A 17,261-nucleotide genomic window follows, 5' to 3' on the forward strand; every position below is an offset into this window, starting at 1 on the left:
ACATATATGTAAATTTAAAAGTGTAACATCATTTTTATTCTGAATTCTACATGTTTGAGAGTAGAGTATTTTCCTGACAGCATGAAAAAAGGAAATTGAATATTTTTTTTAGTACAACCAAGGACATAATGTAGCCAAAGCAACCTGAAATACCAATAAAACTTTTGGTGAAGGTTCTGTGAGTGAGCAGGCCTCCAGGCATTGGTTCAAAAAATTTCATTCCAGGAATACAAATCTCAAAAATCAGAATTGAAGAACATCATTGAACTCACCTGACTGTTCAGGAAATTGCAGAAAGATTGAACGTACTAGACATTATTCAACCATTTCTCAACGTGTAAAATGTTAGGGAAAGTCAAGAAGCTCGACAAATGGGTATCATACAAACTCAGTGAGAGATAAGGAGCATCATTTGGATGTCTACAGTTCTTTAATTATTCATCATAAAAATGAAAGCATTCAAATAAAATTCTTCCCCATCCACGTTGTTCTCCAGACTTTTTGCCAACAGACTATTACTTTTTTATACATTTGGACAATTTTTTTGGCAAGAAAAGACTTCAAGGAAGAGAACACAATAAAAAGTACCTTTAATGACTTTCTGCTTGTTGTTGTGATTTCTATCAAATTGGCATTAATGCATTTCTATTGCATTGGGAAAAGTGTATTAATGTTGGTGGAGACAATTTTGATTGAATATGTAATTTTTAACTTAAATTAATAAATGTTCAAAATCAGAAGTAAAAGTTGGCCATTTTATTTGAAACAACTTAATAATATCAAAATTTAACAAATTATACACTCTTAATACAGAATAGTCTAAAAACTGATTTAAATATTCATTCAAATCATTATCTAAAGAAAAGAGAAAAAAATTATAATATGAATACATATGAATTAAATTTATTGTTGATTTCATTTCTAATCTAGAAAGAAACCATTTTAAAAACTTCATAAAACATTTAGTACTTTACAAAATCATTATTTTTCTTATAGAAAAAAAAAAGACAAGCAAAAATTTTATACTACTACTAAAAAATAATTAATAAAAATGATTATGTCAAATAAAAACTATAAACAAAAAATTACAACTCCTCAATGCTAAATGTAATTATATTCTCATTAAGACTTCTTGGATCCAAACATCTTATAATTTACAATAATTTATGCTTAAAGTCAATCTAAAGTTGGGCATGAGTTGGGCTGTCAATTTTAAACTGCAATTCAAAACTCACCCAATAGCTTCCTAAAATATCTTTGTCTTCCCAGCTTTGTTTAAACACATGTAATGGGCATCTTTAAAGATGCTCATTACATGTTTAAACTAAAAAATCATACTGAGTATATTTATCTGTCATCATGAGACATTCTGAGATCAAGAGAAAATTGTAGTTTTTCTGGAAACTACCAAAAACTATAGGTATAAATATGCCTTATGTTCAGTTCTCTCTCATTTTCTATATTTCAATCCAATTATTATTATTATTATGTTATGTTAAGTGAGATATACTCAGTTAATACCAGTGCCTGTGTACTATGCCGAATCAAAGTCAAGGCATAGTAACCAAAACAAAAATTAAAGAAGTGTATCAGTGTGTGTATCTGTATTCAGGAATTTCCTCACAATATGAATGTATTCAATATAATGGCCTTCTGTAGTGTGATGTATGTGTTTCTATTCAATTGTAATGTGCCAAAGTTTTTGTGTAGTGTGTATGGTATCACACCTGCAGAGGAAAGAACGACAGGTACAATAAGCACCCTATCCATCCTCCACAGATGCCTTATTTCCTGGGCAAGTTCTGTGCACTTGCTGACTTTTTCAGTGCATGTGTATTGTACATTGTGAATGTTTGGAATGAATATGTCTATAATGTATGTGATTTTATTGTGTTCGTCAATGAGTGTGATGTCTGGTCTGTTGTGATAAATTGTTTTATAGTACATTTTGTGCATGTTGTTTTCCAATACTGTCTGTGGAATGTATTTGTAGTATGGTTTGCAGATGTCTACTAATTTGTGTTTGTTTGCAAGCTCTAGGTGTATTATATTTGCTACTTGATTATGTCTATGTAAATAATCTGTTTGTGCCAACAGCTTGCAACCAGAAGTGAAGTGTTGTATAGTTTCTGGCATATGACATTTTCTGCATGTGTCATTTGTGAATGTTGTATCTTCGAGTATGGTTTTTTGTAGCTTTTAGTGTTATGATCTGATCCTGTATGGCAATCATGAAGCCTTCCATCTCCCCAAAGAAGCATCCCTGAGCTAACCAGCTGTTTGACGCAGTTTTGTCAACAAAATCCTGGGCCAGATCATAAGGATGCCTGCCATAGAGTGCCTTTCTGAGCCCACGATTGCTTAAGAGTGTTTATGCTTTTTATATGTTGTGTTGTGTCCATATGTTGTGAGTGTAATGGTGTGTTATTTGAGTCTGCTAGAGTTACTGCTTTATGTAGCTGTGATGTTTCTTGTTTTCTGTGGAAAAACTCTCGCAGTGACTATTTGTTTGTAGTGAAAGTTAACTATGTCAATCAGGCCACGTCTGCCATCTTTACATGGAAGGGTTAGTCTTTCTATGGTGGATTTAGGATGATGATTGTTTATGCTTAGTAAGTATTGTTCTTGTTTTCCTTTGGAGTTGCTCAACAGCTGTGGAGTCCAATGTATAACTCCAAAAGAATATGAGTACTGGGATGACATACATTTTTTATTGCTTTAACTGTGTGTTTTGCATTTAACTCTGTTCTGAGAATAGCACACTACTTTGGTATTCTTTAATTAATCTTTGCTTTATTTGTGCATGTCCTGTTAGTTTGGTCTGTTAGAATCCTAAATACTTGCAGAACTCACCCTCTTCCATGGATTCAATAACGTCTCCAAGTGCAAAATCTTTCTTCAGGATTCCTTTTTCTATGTGAAGATTTTGCATTTGTCTAGGCCAAACTCCATTTGTATGTCCTTGGTGTATGAATGTGTGATTTGTAGGAGTTGATAAAGTTGTTTTTGTGTGGATGCATAAAATTTTATGTCATCCATGTACATGAGATGTGACAGTGTAAGCTGTGTTGTTTTTTCATGTCTGATATTGTAACCATATTGCATGTTGTTTAACATGTTGGATAATGGGTTCAGGGCTTAGCAGAACCAGAGAGGACTCAAGGAATCTCCTTGAAAAATTCCTCGCCTAATAAAAATCTGCTTTGTTTGTATGGAAGTGTTATGAACCCTGAGATGTAGTGTTGTTCTCCAGTGCTGCATAGTGTTTTGGAAGAATGAAATGAGTGATGGATGTATTTTGTACATGTGTAGAATATGTAGCAGCAGCCAACTGTGTGAAACACTGTCGAATGCTTTTCTGTAGTCTATATATGCCATGTGTATGTTTCTGTGTTATTTGTGTGCTTGCCGTAGAATGACTGAATCTATGAGTAACTGTTCTTTGCATCCCCTGTGGTTTCTACGGCAACCTTTTTGTTGTTCCATAAGAATGTTGTGTTCTTCAACATGTTTGTATATTTTGTTTGCAATACAGGATGTCAATAATTTGTAGAGTGTTGGAAGACATGTAATTGGTCTGTATTGTGTGGGGTCTGTGGTATTGTTGTTTTTAGGTTTCATGTAGGTGATGCCCTGAGTAAGAAAATTTGGCATGTCTTGTGGATTGATGATGATGTGTGTTAGGTGTTTAGCTAGTTCCTGGTGCAGTGATGTAAACTTTTTGTACCAGAAATTGTGAATGTTGTCTACACCAGGTGTCTTCCAGTTGTATGTTCTGTTAACAGAATAGTGGATGTCATGTACGTTTATTTCAGCACAGGGTATAGTTGGTATGTTATGCAAGTTTTTGTTCTCCTTGATCCAGCCAGCATTAGCATCGTGTGTAACAGCACTGGACCAAAGAGAAGACCAATAAGTTGTGAGTTCTTCTGTTGGTGTGCCACTGTGCTGTGTATCAGTGTTTGCTTTGTTATTAATTTGTCTGTAGAAGAGTTTTTCATTGTTTGTGAATAATTTATTTTGTTGTTTTCGTAGTGAACATGTTTTGTATTGTTTGAATCTACATGCTTTGGCTGCAAGTTTTTGTTTTAGTGTGTTGATGTATTCTGTAATGTGTGTTGTGATGTTCGTGTTTTGTGTGTGTTTTGATTTTCTTGAAAATGTTTTTGAGTTGTTTCTTTAATTTGGGAGTTATGTTGTTTTTAGTGTATTATGTCAGCCTGCCTAATTGCTGTCTAATGTCATTTATTTGTGTTTCTATTCTTCTCTGCCAGGCAGGCTTGTGATAGTATTGTGTTTTCTGTGTATCTGTCTGTGATTGTATTTTCAGTCCATGGTGTGTCACTACTGTGACTGCCCCAGCATAAACTAGCATATGAATGTCTGAGAGTGAATAAATTGAATGAATGTAGTGTGGTAGTAAGTGTTTACATAATTTAGTGTTTTTCCTACTACCTTAGACATGTTCATTTTTGGTATTCGTGGTCTTTGTGTGGGATCTATACCTGTATATTTAGTGAGTGTTTCCTGAAATATACGTGAGAGTGTATGAACTAAATCTATGTTTATGTTATCTGTGATGGATGAGGAAATGTCTGTAGTATCATTAGTGGTAGTTGTTGTATGTGTGTTATTATCAATGCTTGTTGCTGGATTATCCTGACAGGTTACGTGATCTTCATTAATGTTAAATGTTTCTGTCTGTTGATGTATTTGATCAGAAATCTGTTGTTTGATAAGTTCAAATGTTGTTTGTGGGATAAGGTTGTTATGTATAATTGTTCTTTTTTGATCAACAACCCTTTGTACGGTGACAGTGAGGTGAGGATATTGTTGTGTGAATCTATGGTGTAATTGTTGTCTGTATGCTGTCATGTTTGTTTTGAGCTTTGTGATGGTGTAGTAAGTACGGATGATAAACTCGTCCAATTTCATCTGTTGGTGTGGTTTTCCAGCCTTTGTGGTCTGTGAATGTATTGCCACGGAAACACCAAAGCTAGGTTGGTTCCTCACATCTGCTGAGGGCATTGCAGTAGCCATGCTTGGGCCAGTGCTGCTTTTGCCACCAGTAACCAAGGGAGACTGTGGCCTATTTTTCAAACGTGAGCCTCTGCCTAACCCACAAATGCAGACCTTGTTAACCCGGGCGATGTCCAAGCTGGTATCATACTTAGATCTGGTTACTACCATGATAAACATCTCCACAAAATGTGGGTGTGGTCATGCTTAGCTTCATGTAAGTGTCTGAATTTTGAACCTACAGAAAATTTTCCATGACGTCATAGTTGTCGTCTTGTTGTCACTAACGACTAACTGTCAACTTTCTACGTGAGAACGTATTCTCTATTTAGTTCTCAGACGCAATTCTCATCACCTTCGCCCTAAAGTGCATCGAAAAGAACAACAATACTACGAGAATTTGGGGAGTTGTCGCTCGGATAGCTGTGTGTGCAGACGTACTTTTAAGTGTGCTACCTCCTGGACTTTGTGCCGAGTCCCGCGGACTGAGGATAGTAACAACGCCTAACCGGTTAGGAACAACCGCCGTGACCGAAATCATCGGAGGTATAGGACTAAGACTTCTGTCAAGACGAAAACGTCGACCTCCGTTAGTACCTGAATCTCCGAACATCTTTCACAAGGTATTTATCACCACGCGAACTCGTTTGTAAGCTCTCTCTCTCGAAGTCGCGTCACAAGACCCTTGATAATGTACATGAATCCTGTTCCAATTAAATATACGTTATGTTTTGTTAAAATGGCCTCTGTTATCTCTTGTCCTCCATTCCGAATCCAATCGCCCGAAAAACGCGACCGCTCGCACGACTGATCGTAGAATCGCCGCGGCTTCTGTGTCAGCCGAGACACAGTGGTGTCAGACCTGACGTGACACCAAAGAGGTGCTGACCCCCCGGTCATGCTGGTATCAGGAGTGGGGGTATTTGAGGCCCCGTAGGGCCTACAGTACGAATTAATAGTTGTGAACCAAGTCTAGGATGGAGGCAGGAGCAGAAAGACCCGCGCGTGGAGAGGCATCCAGTGGTGTAGGCGTCGGTGGATTAGGAGCCCTTGTCCCTTTAATCCCCTCATTCTCAGGCGACGAGGATGGGCTTAAGGTTACGGATTACCTTGCGGCCATAGACGAGATCGCCAAATTGACCAATTGGACAAAAATGTAATGCTTAAGCGTAGCTAAGTTAAAACTTAGCTACGCTTAAGCCTAACGGGGATAGCCCGAGATTATGCTTGGAAAGATGAGAAAATGGAAGCGGTAGAAATTTATGATGAGTTCAAGAAACTCATGATCAAACGATTCAAAAGAGTTCCATACTCTTTGAGGCTTCAAAAATTCCATGCATGTGTACAAGCACGGGACGAAGACGTACAAACGTACGCCGTATGCTTACAAACTTTAGCCACCGAAACTGTTATCGAACATACTAGTCAGGATGCTCGAGAAGCAGCAGTTATTAAACGATGCCAACAAAAAGAGAGGGACGAGAGGTTAAGAGTGCAATTCCTTAGTGGGCTAAATGATCGCATAAAAAGACCCGTAATGAGCAGGGAACCAGACACATTCGATATGGCTGTGCGAGTCACCATCAGTAAAGAAACCATCGAACAATTAACGGGAAAACCTCGAGCGATAATCCGGGCCATAAATAATCCAAAGGAAACTGGGGATGAGGCTAACGCTGCTAGTTCAAATTGGTTGGAGGAAACTTTGGAGAAGATCCAAGAGCAATTAAGGCAATTGGGAACCTCGGAAGGTGGCCGACGTAGAACTCCGCCATTTTGGCGTTCTCAGATTTACCTAGATTCACGACCACAATACTTACCCAGGCGAGCGAGCGACAACTCCCGAGGGACCCGAGATGTAGCTAGAGGGAGAGCGAGGAATGAGAATCGAGATCGTCGAGAACCTGCGTATCCGCCTCGATACGGTACGAGAAATATACCTACGATATATAGAGGTCAAGGAGACCCCCGAATGAGAAGAAATGCCGCCCCTCCTAATAGACAGGCCTATGAACGAATCAATAAAGTTAACAGGAGGAAATTAACACGCATTACTCCCGGCAGGCATCGGGGTACTCCCAATATAGGAGGAATTCTGGATCTTGGTTCCGGTTGTTTGAACCGGATATCCCACCGATGAGGAGCAACGCGCCATCAAGGATTCAAAACCGAAGAACAATTACGTCTCTACATCAATACTCAGAACCGAGTTTAGCTTGTACAATTAATGGATATCCTGCCCGATTGGCTATCGATACTGGCTCCAAAGTAACACTGTTATCTAAATCGCTGGCAGAGAGAGTAGCTCACCTTAAATTAAACCAGACAAGGAAAGACATTATTTCGAAGCGTTACTGGCCATGGAATAAAAACATATGGAGCTAGACAATTCCAGGTTGGGATTGGGCCTCTGCGCTTCCCCTATTCATTCTACATAGTAGATGATCACATAACTACGCCCTGCGATGGACTCCTCGGGAGAGACATCATTACGGCCAAGGGGTTTATGATTTGTTTAGCGAGAGAAAAATTAATTCTGCCTGAAGGTGAGGAGATTAACTTCCGGTCGGTTCCGGAGGTGTGGAACTCAACGACCCTCACGCCGGTGAAGGGAAGCCGGGATCGGCGAGGTACATCTATCAACGCTTAACATGCGATTCCCAACGCCACTTTGTCTAACCCTACCTCTTTAGAACACTCTCCAGACGTGATTTTGTTAGGAGACTGTAATCTTCCCCCGAGAACGGAACTTGTCACTATGGCAAAAATTTCCGGAATAAAGCAGAGAGGCAAACTCGGGATCATAGAATCCACAACCCTTAGTCAAGAAGGAGTAGTATGCGCCGATATCTTAGCCAAAACAAAAAAGGGAGGACAAGTACCCGTTCGGATCACTAATTTTTCCACCCAGCCTCGAAAATTGTCAAAAGGGGAATGTGTCGGAACCTTTGTAGGAGCGAAGGAAGACTCTACCCTCGCTCTGAATCCAGTCGATTCACACTCTACTCCGAAGCTCTCAAGAAAGAAAGACTCTTCAATGTGAGACCAGTCAATTATTTGACTGGTCTCACATTGAAAGGGACCAACAGCAACCTCTATTAGATCTATTGTATAAATATCATTTTGTCTTTGCAACTCACGACTACGATTTGGGATATTGTCAAGTGGTGGAACATGAGATTCATACGGGAGACGCCAGCCCTATATATCAAGCGCCCTATCGGATACCTTATGCACAGCGCGAACAAATGAATAAAATTATTGACGAACTGTTAGAAAATGGAATAATCGCTCATTCCAAATCGCCCTGGTCAGCACCTGCTTTATTGGTTAGAAAGAAAGAACCAAATTCATGGCGTCTAGTGATTGACTATCAGAAGTTAAATAAAATTACCAAAACCGACCCTTATCCCTTGCCTCTAGTGCAAGAAGCGCTCAGTCTGATGGGACAAGCTAAATATTTTTCGACAATGGACACAATATCAGGATTTTGGCAATTAGCCTTAAAAGACAAGAAAAAATCAGCATTTTCTACGCCTGACGGCCACTACCAGTGGAACCGTATAGCTATGGGCCTTTCCGGAGCCCCAGCGTTGTGGCAACGCGCCGCTGACTTCATTCTCCATGGATTGAAAGGGAAAACCTGTCTAGTGTACATACATGGACGATATCTTAACCTTTAGCTCCGATTTTCAAAGTCATCTAACTCGATTGGAACAAATCTTTCAACGCCTCGCCGAAGCCGGGTTAAAACTAAAACCCAAAAAATGTCATTTCCTACAAAGACAAATCAAATTCTTAGGGCACAATGTCTCCAATGAAGGAATAAGACCCGATTGCGATAAAATCAACTGTGTCTTAACCTTCCCCAGACCCATAACCAAACACGACATCAAGTCATTCTTAGGATTAACCGGATACTACCGATGTCATATCGATTCGTATGCAGCTATCGCAAAACCATTAACAGATATATTAAAAAACGATGTCCTCTTCCAGTGGAAGGATGAACAGGAGCGTAGCTTTGAGAGACTCAAGGAAATAATGACTTCCGCTCCACTTTTAAAGTCCCCAGACTTTTCTAAACCCTTCTTCCTAGCTACAGATGCTTCTAACGACGCTCTAGGAGCAGTATTATCCCAGGAGGACGAGAGAGGAGACATGCCTATAGCCTATGCCAGTTGCATACTTCGGAAGGCAGAAAAGAATTACAGCACCACCAAAAAGGAATGCTTAGCAGTCGTCTGGGCCACCAAATATTTTAAATCTTATTTATATGGAAGGAAATTCACAATTATTACCGATCACCGCCCTTTAAGATGGCTCATTAGTAACAAAGATTCTAGTCACAACTCTCGAATCGCCCGTTGGATTATCTTTTTACAGGAATTCGATTTTGAAGTCAAACATAAGGCGGGGAATTGCCATAAAAATGCGGATGCACTAAGCCATATTCCAATTCGTCAGATCGGAGAAGCGACAGAATTGGAACCCATTTATTCAAAGACACAAATTCGAGACCTTCAAAGAAAGGATGTACTATGGAATCCTATCATTTAAAAACTGGAAGACAAATCAGCTCTAGACCCCCCTTTTGAAACCCAATTTTTCCTCGATGAGGAAGGAGCACTTTATCACCGACAATCTGATATGCAAGGAGATTCTCTCGAGCAATTAGTTATACCATCAATCCTAATACCTTATATTCTACATATTTATCATGACTCTCCGATTGGAGGTCATTTGGGAGCACAGAAAATGAAGCAAAAACTTCGATCATTGTTTTACTGGCGAACTATGAATAAAGATATAACAATTTATTGTCAAAACTGTCAAAGATGCGCCTTACAAAAGAGGAGCAGATAAACAACAGGAAGCGGAACTGCAACTATTTCCGCCTTTAACACACTTATTTGAGCGAACAGCTATGGACATCGTGGGACCTTTACCTATCACTACGAACGGAAATAAGTATATACTGGTATTTATCGACCATTTTAGTCGATACGCCGAAGCTATTCCTTTGCCTAACATCCATAGCAAAACAATCGCCAAAGCTTTTGTCACTAACATCGTCTTAAAACATTCAACACCTCTTCAACTTCTTACGGATCGAGCTCCGAATCTAGTCTCCAAAATGTTTAAGGAGGTATGTGAATTACTCCACATTAAAAGACCTTTAACAACCGCCTATCATCCTGCCTGTAACGAACTCGTCGAACGATTTAATAAAACTCTTATAGACATTATATCACATTACGTCGCCGAGGATCAAAGAGATTGGAACGAATGGATACCCTATGCTCTATTCGCTTATAACACCACCACACACGCCTCTACGAATGACAGTCCATTCTTTCTGCTTTACGGTAGGGATACCACCTACCCTTTTGATTTAGTTACTCGTCCTACTAGGACTAGATACGATATCGATGATAACTTCGCCGCGGAACTACACCTTCGAATGGCCAATGCGCACCGGATAGCACAGGAGCACGCCAAACAAGCCGCAAAAGAACGTCAGGCATACCACCAACGTACTCACAAATCACCTACGTATCATGTAGGGGACCGTGTATTTCTTAACGAGGTCGTTATTTCTCAAGGCTTAAAGAAAAAACTCGCCCCAAGATGGTCAGGCCCTTTCCGTATAATAACGGAATTGAGTCCCGTCACCTTTATTATCGAAAATATCCAAACCAAGAAACAACTTCAAGTTCACGCCAATCGCTTAAAACCCTGTACGGCACAGCTCGAATTCAAAAGACAGAAGCTGCTCCCTGCTACTGAAACGACTCCCAAATCCTTATCAGCAGATAGTCCACTTAGTATCGATCCATGGGATGAATTTATTTTAACCGAAGCCACCCAATATCCCGAAGAAACCGTTGAGATAGATGACAAATCGGAGGAGGAAGAACCGATCGAGGAAAGACAAGTAGAACCTACTCTCCGACCGACTACTCAACCGGAAACGGAAGAGGAACAACCGAAAACCACGCCTCCTTACGCTCTTAGAAGCCGAGGTCCGGTACCCGATCAACCCTGGATAATGCCTCGACCACAGAGAAGTAATCGGATCCCGCGTCGAACTCCTCGATCTCATTCCTCCTCTTCTTTTGCTCTTAATCATTACTAATTTTCTCAGGGAAATCATATCCTTCAGAGATATAATAGTAAGAGAGAATCTTTAAACATATCATAAAAATCAAGTAATTAATGCAAATCCCAACTAATCTTTTCTTCCTTCCTTCAGAGCTCTCCCTTTGACAAGACTCTGAACAACTATGCAAACCCGTTTTCTCCAACTTCTTCTGACCGCAACGGTTTATGCTCCTACCTTCAACACTACGCCGGAAGCTTATAACCTACATAAAGGCGTCATCTTTGTACACCAAGGGAATTTTTTCATGACGACAAACTATTGGATCCTCATTTCAGATATCTCCTTTTCCTCCTATGACGAACAATTACACCTTCTAAAACGTCATCTTCAACTCCTCAATACGTTAGTACAGAGGCGAATTCGAAACCAACAACGAAATGATTCCACTACGCCTCGCTGGACCTTATCCGCTAACGAACTTACGTTCTTAAAAACTACTTTGGACGCCTATGAATCCGATTATATCGAAATAAAAACCTTAGTAACTCTTGATGATCACATCCGGGGAAAACGAGGATTAATTAACGCTGGAGGTAAAATCTTAATATATCTATTCGGGACCGCCACCTCCGACGACATCAAAGCTCTTAATGACCAATTGTTTCAATTAGTGGAAACAAACGAGGAATTTATTCACTTCCTGCAGTCGCAAGCAACCTTGCTTAATGATACCTTCCGCATCGCCAAAACCAATCGACAACAAATTTATTCATTAACGAAAAAACAAGCGCTCATTGAGGAAGCCGTGATGCAGCAACAATATTACTTGGCCTTTGAATCTGCTGTACGATCAATCGAATTCTCCGTACGGGAATTTCGAACTCTAGTACTAGAAATACGTAATGCCATTGAAACTTTGGAACAAGGGCGGCTCAGCACCTATTTCCTTCCTAAAGAAGTGTTATTAACTGCCCTTAAGAAAATCCAACTTCATTTACCTGAGGGATACTCCTTCTTAGAAACCCCTCAAAAAGAAATCATGTTTAAATACTACCAATGGACCTCTATAACGGCCGTTGCCCTACCAGCACTGCTCCGTGTTTTCGTTAAAATACCTCTCATTACTCCTACAGGTTACTTTGATATCTATGAGATTATACGATTGCCAGTATATTATCCGACTATTAAAGCTTTCGTCTACTATAACAACTCCTATCCAGTTATCGCCTTATCCAGAAATCGCCAATCGTACATGTTATTAACTCATTATGACCTGACTCGATGCCAAACAACTCCTATCGCCATATGTTCACCTAATGTTCCTATATGGCGGTCCCCACGACAAAGCTGCAAATATTCTTTATATCTCGAAGATGAAAAATCTATCAATCGCCTATGTCCTAGACGTTTAACGATGTCCTATTCACCTATTTTCCGACGAATTGACAACCAAAGAACCTGGACATATAGTTAAACTTGTGGGAGTGGGTACTGAATTAAATGTCCTTCCCCTCGACGGGACAACACTTCAGTTACCATCACCAAGATAAACAATACGGGTATTTTATACCTTCCGGAAGCTTGCGAAGGCTATCTTCCCGGAATCATTCTCACGTCTCATTTTCAACGGAAATCACCTATTCAAGTTCAAACCCTCCAACACTTCATTATACCTCCCATCGAGAATATCATCAATGAAACGGAACTAGAGCTAGTTCGAGCTCATATAGTCCAGACCCCACTTGCCTACACAATGTCAACCGACCCAGAAATCTTACGAGCTGACAAGTCCTTAAATAGAATGGAACTTGACCTAGAACAACTTCTCTCTACTCAACGCCATCCTACCCCTCGTCTCACCACTTTCTCATCATCCACCGTTCTTGTCTTAGGTTCCCTCATCGCTGCCCTGGGGAGGGAGGACTCCTCGTCATTTTTTTCCGATGTCGAGTGATTGGCCGCTCGCGAGCCCGCCGCACCAGTTCCACTAACCCAATCCTAGAGTTGCTTGAACCGTGTCCACCAACTATGACTAGAACTCCTCCACCCCCAGGAAACCGAACACCCCCTCGCATGTAACCTAAATATCATTTTTATTTCTCTATTTGTTCCCGTCTTCCTTCTTATCAAGTTTCGAAAATTTTCTCCCACATCCAATACAACCCTTTCCTTATCTTTCTTACAGACATTAACCATGAGCACCGGCTTGGATACGACCTTAGTCACCTTATTAACTTGTCCCATCTGCTACGCCCAAATACGGCCTCCTGTTTACCAGTGTACCAACGGCCACCTGGTCTGCTCGGATCGTTGACCGCGTATCACAATCTGCCACACGTGCCGAGAACCACTGGGACACATTTGAAGTTTAATCGCCGAACAACTTGCTGACACTTTACTACTACCTTGCGATTATCAACCTTATGGATGGCCCCGTTTACTCCAACACGACGATTGTCGCGATCACCAAGAATCATGTCGGTTTAAACCTCTTCCCTGTCCTTTCCAATCCGCTAACTGTTCCTGGGAAGGCTCACGCCCACTCTTCCGCCAACATTTTACAACATCACATCCCCAAATACCAACCATCAACCGAGATATCGTATTTTTTGGAGGGGTTGATACCCAAACTATACGAGGCACTTGGGCTGTCATTTTGGAATGCTACTCTCAAACTATTCTCGTAAGCGTCTCCTCTTCCGATCGCCCCTCCTTTGCTATTAACCTTTACTTTTTAGAAAGCCCGACCTCCCCTTCCAAACTCCGCTATAACATTAAATTTAAAAAGGGGATCATATCTTATGATGGAGCTCTGTTATCCAAGAAGTCTACGGCGACAATCCTCTCCACTCATCTCCTCCTATACCATGCTTCGAGATTCCTCTAACATCCCTCCATTTTTTTGGCCATCAACACAATTTTAAATTCATCCTTAATATTTCCCCTTTATAGATGGCTGACGATAGTGGGTGGCAAGACATACCTTCACCTTCTCTACCTCTCCCAACCAATGAAGTCAACCGAGCGGCCTTACAAGCGGCCATACAATTTGCCCAATCACAAACCCGTCAAACTGTTCCAATGACCCTGGTGCTGCCAATAAACCATAACTGTCCTCCTGATCTACAACAAACCTTCCAGGACATTAACCGAGCTTCTTTGACTTGGACCAACGCATCACCACCACCAGGATCTCGCAGCTCTCATCAACTCCCTCGTAACTCCCGCCGTCATCAATAAACTATCCCAGACAACCACTCCACTGTTATCTATATCGCAATGATATATATATCGTTAATATTGTATGCTAAAATCATATTCTTTTAGTAATCTTTATTCGTTTATCCACATTTATCCTTTGTTTATATTTACTACTAATATATGTATTCGATTTCTAGCCCACAATAAACATTGATACTTATATTTACCCTATATTTGTTTATAGTTTATTTTGACTGCGTTATCATATCATAACATTATTTTGACCGTGTTACAATAACAAGAGAAAGAGAGTCAATATTTTTTTTATAAATCATACACAACCGGCAATACGCGATATATCCTACCTTGTATTAAACATATTAAGCCTTGTATGGTATATTAATGCTTTCTCATTACTTGTATTGTATTGTAATTTTATTGTAACCTTCTTAAAAGAGAGAGAGAGAGTTAATCAGAATTTAAAATCGATCTTGCTCATGAAGAACAAGCACGATTTTGGAAACGCCGGGGTGATGTAAGTGTCTGAATTTTGAACCTACAGAAAATTTTCCATGACGTCATAGTTGTCGTCTTGTTGTCACTTACTAACGACTAACTGTCAACTTTCTACGTGAGAACGTATTCTCTATTTAGTTCTCAGACGCAATTCTCGTCATCTTCGCCCTAAAGTGATCGAAAAGAACAACATTACTACGAGAATTCGGGGAGTTGTCGCTTGGATAGTCGTGTGTGCAGACGTACTTTTAAGTGTGCTACCTCCTGGACTTTGTGCCGAGTCCCGCGGACTGAGGATAGTAACAACGCCGAACCGGTTAGGAACAACCGCCATGACCGAAATCATCGGAGGTATAGGACTAAGACTTCTGTCAAGACGAAAACGTCGACCTCCGTTAGTACCCGAATCTCCAAACATCTTTCACAAGGTATTTATCACCACGCGAACTCGTTTGTAAGCTCTCTCTCTCGAAGTCGCGTCACGAGACCCTTGATAATGTACATGAATCCTGTTCCAATTAAATATACATTATGTTTTGTTAAAATGGCCTCTGTTATCTCTTGTCCTCCATCCCGAATCCAATTGCCCAAAAAACGCGACCGATCGTAGAATCGCCGCGGCTTCTGTGTCAGCCGAGACACGGTGGTGTCAGACCTGACATGACACCAAAGAGGGGGTCGGCACGACCCCCCGGTCACATTCATTTCTCCCATAGACCTTACTGTCATGGATGTCTTTATCAGGAGCTTGTGCTCCAGCCTGCATTGCTCTATGGTTCAGTAAAATTACTGGGCCTTCCTATGACCAGGTGGTGACCACGGGAGAGTTATTCTTATTATTATTCTGCAAACATCATGCTCAACTGATACTATTGCTAATTGCGAAGTAGTTTAGGTAGCTATGCTAGACTAAAGTCAAGGCATTGTTATCCAAACAAGTGTAACATTAAGCTTCTGTGTTACTTGTGTATGTGTCAACATATAGAAACTTCCTAACAATATGATGTGTGTTCAATAGTTCAGCTTTTTGTAGTGTCATGTATGTTTTTATTAAGGTTTAATGTTTCTAGACTTTTGTATTATGTATGTGGACAACAGTATAATAAATACCTTATCCATCCTCCACATCTGTCTTATTTCTTGAACAAGTGGAGCGTACTTGATTTTTTTCAGTGTGAACATTTTCTATGGGATATCTATTATATAAATAATCTTATTGGATTTGTCAAAAGTGATGTCAGGTCTATTGTGACGAATGTGATATACTCCACAGGCAATATTAGAAAATGACACACAAAATATACAGAACCATAATTATGGTTCTGTCATAGTATATTTTGTGTGTCATTTTCTTATACTGCCTGTGGAGTATATTTGTAGTATGGTATCTGAATGTTTAATAATCTGTGTTTTTGTGCAAGCTCTTGGTGCATTATACAGGGTGGGCCAGCGAAAACGAAACGGCAGAGTGTTCGTGTTCGTCCAAGCAAAGCGCTCGGACAGGTCGATTTTACTCTCGAGGGGACATCTTTTGCAATAAAGTTTTTGCGATTTTGAATACAACAGACGACCAAAAATTTTAAAAACTCATTTATTTTGTAATAACTAAACAAGCATTTATTTCGAAAAAAATGTTTGCTTAGTTAATATTCAGAATCGCAAAAACTTTATTGCAAAAGATGTCCCCTCGAGAGTAAAATCGACCTGTCCAAGCGCTTTACTTGGACGAACACGAACACACTGCCGTTTCGTTTTCGCTGGCCCACCCTGTATTTGCTATTTCATTATGCCCATGTAAATAGTCTATACCAAGAGCTTGCGACCAGGTTATATATTTCTAAGTGTATAGTTTCTGGCAGAATGTGGCATTTTCTGCAAGAGTCATTTGTGAGTGATGTATCTTTCAGAATGTTTTTTCTATAGTTTTTAGTGTTTATGACCTGATCTTAAATGGCAACCTTAAAGAAGCCAAAATAAATTTTGGTGAATAAATTCAAATCTTACATTTTATTGAACCATTCCTGATACTTTTTAATCACCGAGATATATTTAGCAACATTTTAATATTGAAAAAGTATGCAATTGATTTTTCATAAAAACAATCATTAATGGTTTTATTAATGCCAACATTTAAATTCTGGAATACGTCTTTCAAAACTTATTAAAACTTTGAGATTGTGTTTTAAATTCCTAGGGGGAAAACTGGCAAAAATGTCCAATTTCATCTATCAAAATAATTTTTTTAGAATTTTAAAGTTATTAAATTATTAATTAAATATTTTGTTTTATAACTGATACTAGTCATAACAAATTAACTAATTAATATTCACTATTTATATTTCTAATCAAAACTTTACTCCAGTAAATAAGTTTTAATACCAGATTTGAAAAGTAATACATTGGTACCTCATATAACGTA

At 39.7% G+C, this 17,261-nt stretch overlaps 1 protein-coding gene across 1 annotated transcript in view; it reads right to left on the reverse strand.

Annotated features, from left to right (window-relative positions):
- Edem2 (ER degradation enhancer, mannosidase alpha-like 2) overlaps window positions 1-17,261 on the reverse strand; it is a 69,931-nt gene that overhangs the window by 37,372 nt on the left and 15,298 nt on the right. The window lies entirely within an intron of this gene.

The sequence above is a fragment of the Centruroides vittatus genome, unplaced genomic scaffold (assembly GCF_030686945.1).
Source record: "Centruroides vittatus isolate TY-2023 unplaced genomic scaffold, ASM3068694v2 contig_484, whole genome shotgun sequence".
In the NCBI taxonomy this organism is placed as follows: domain Eukaryota; kingdom Metazoa; phylum Arthropoda; class Arachnida; order Scorpiones; family Buthidae; genus Centruroides; species Centruroides vittatus.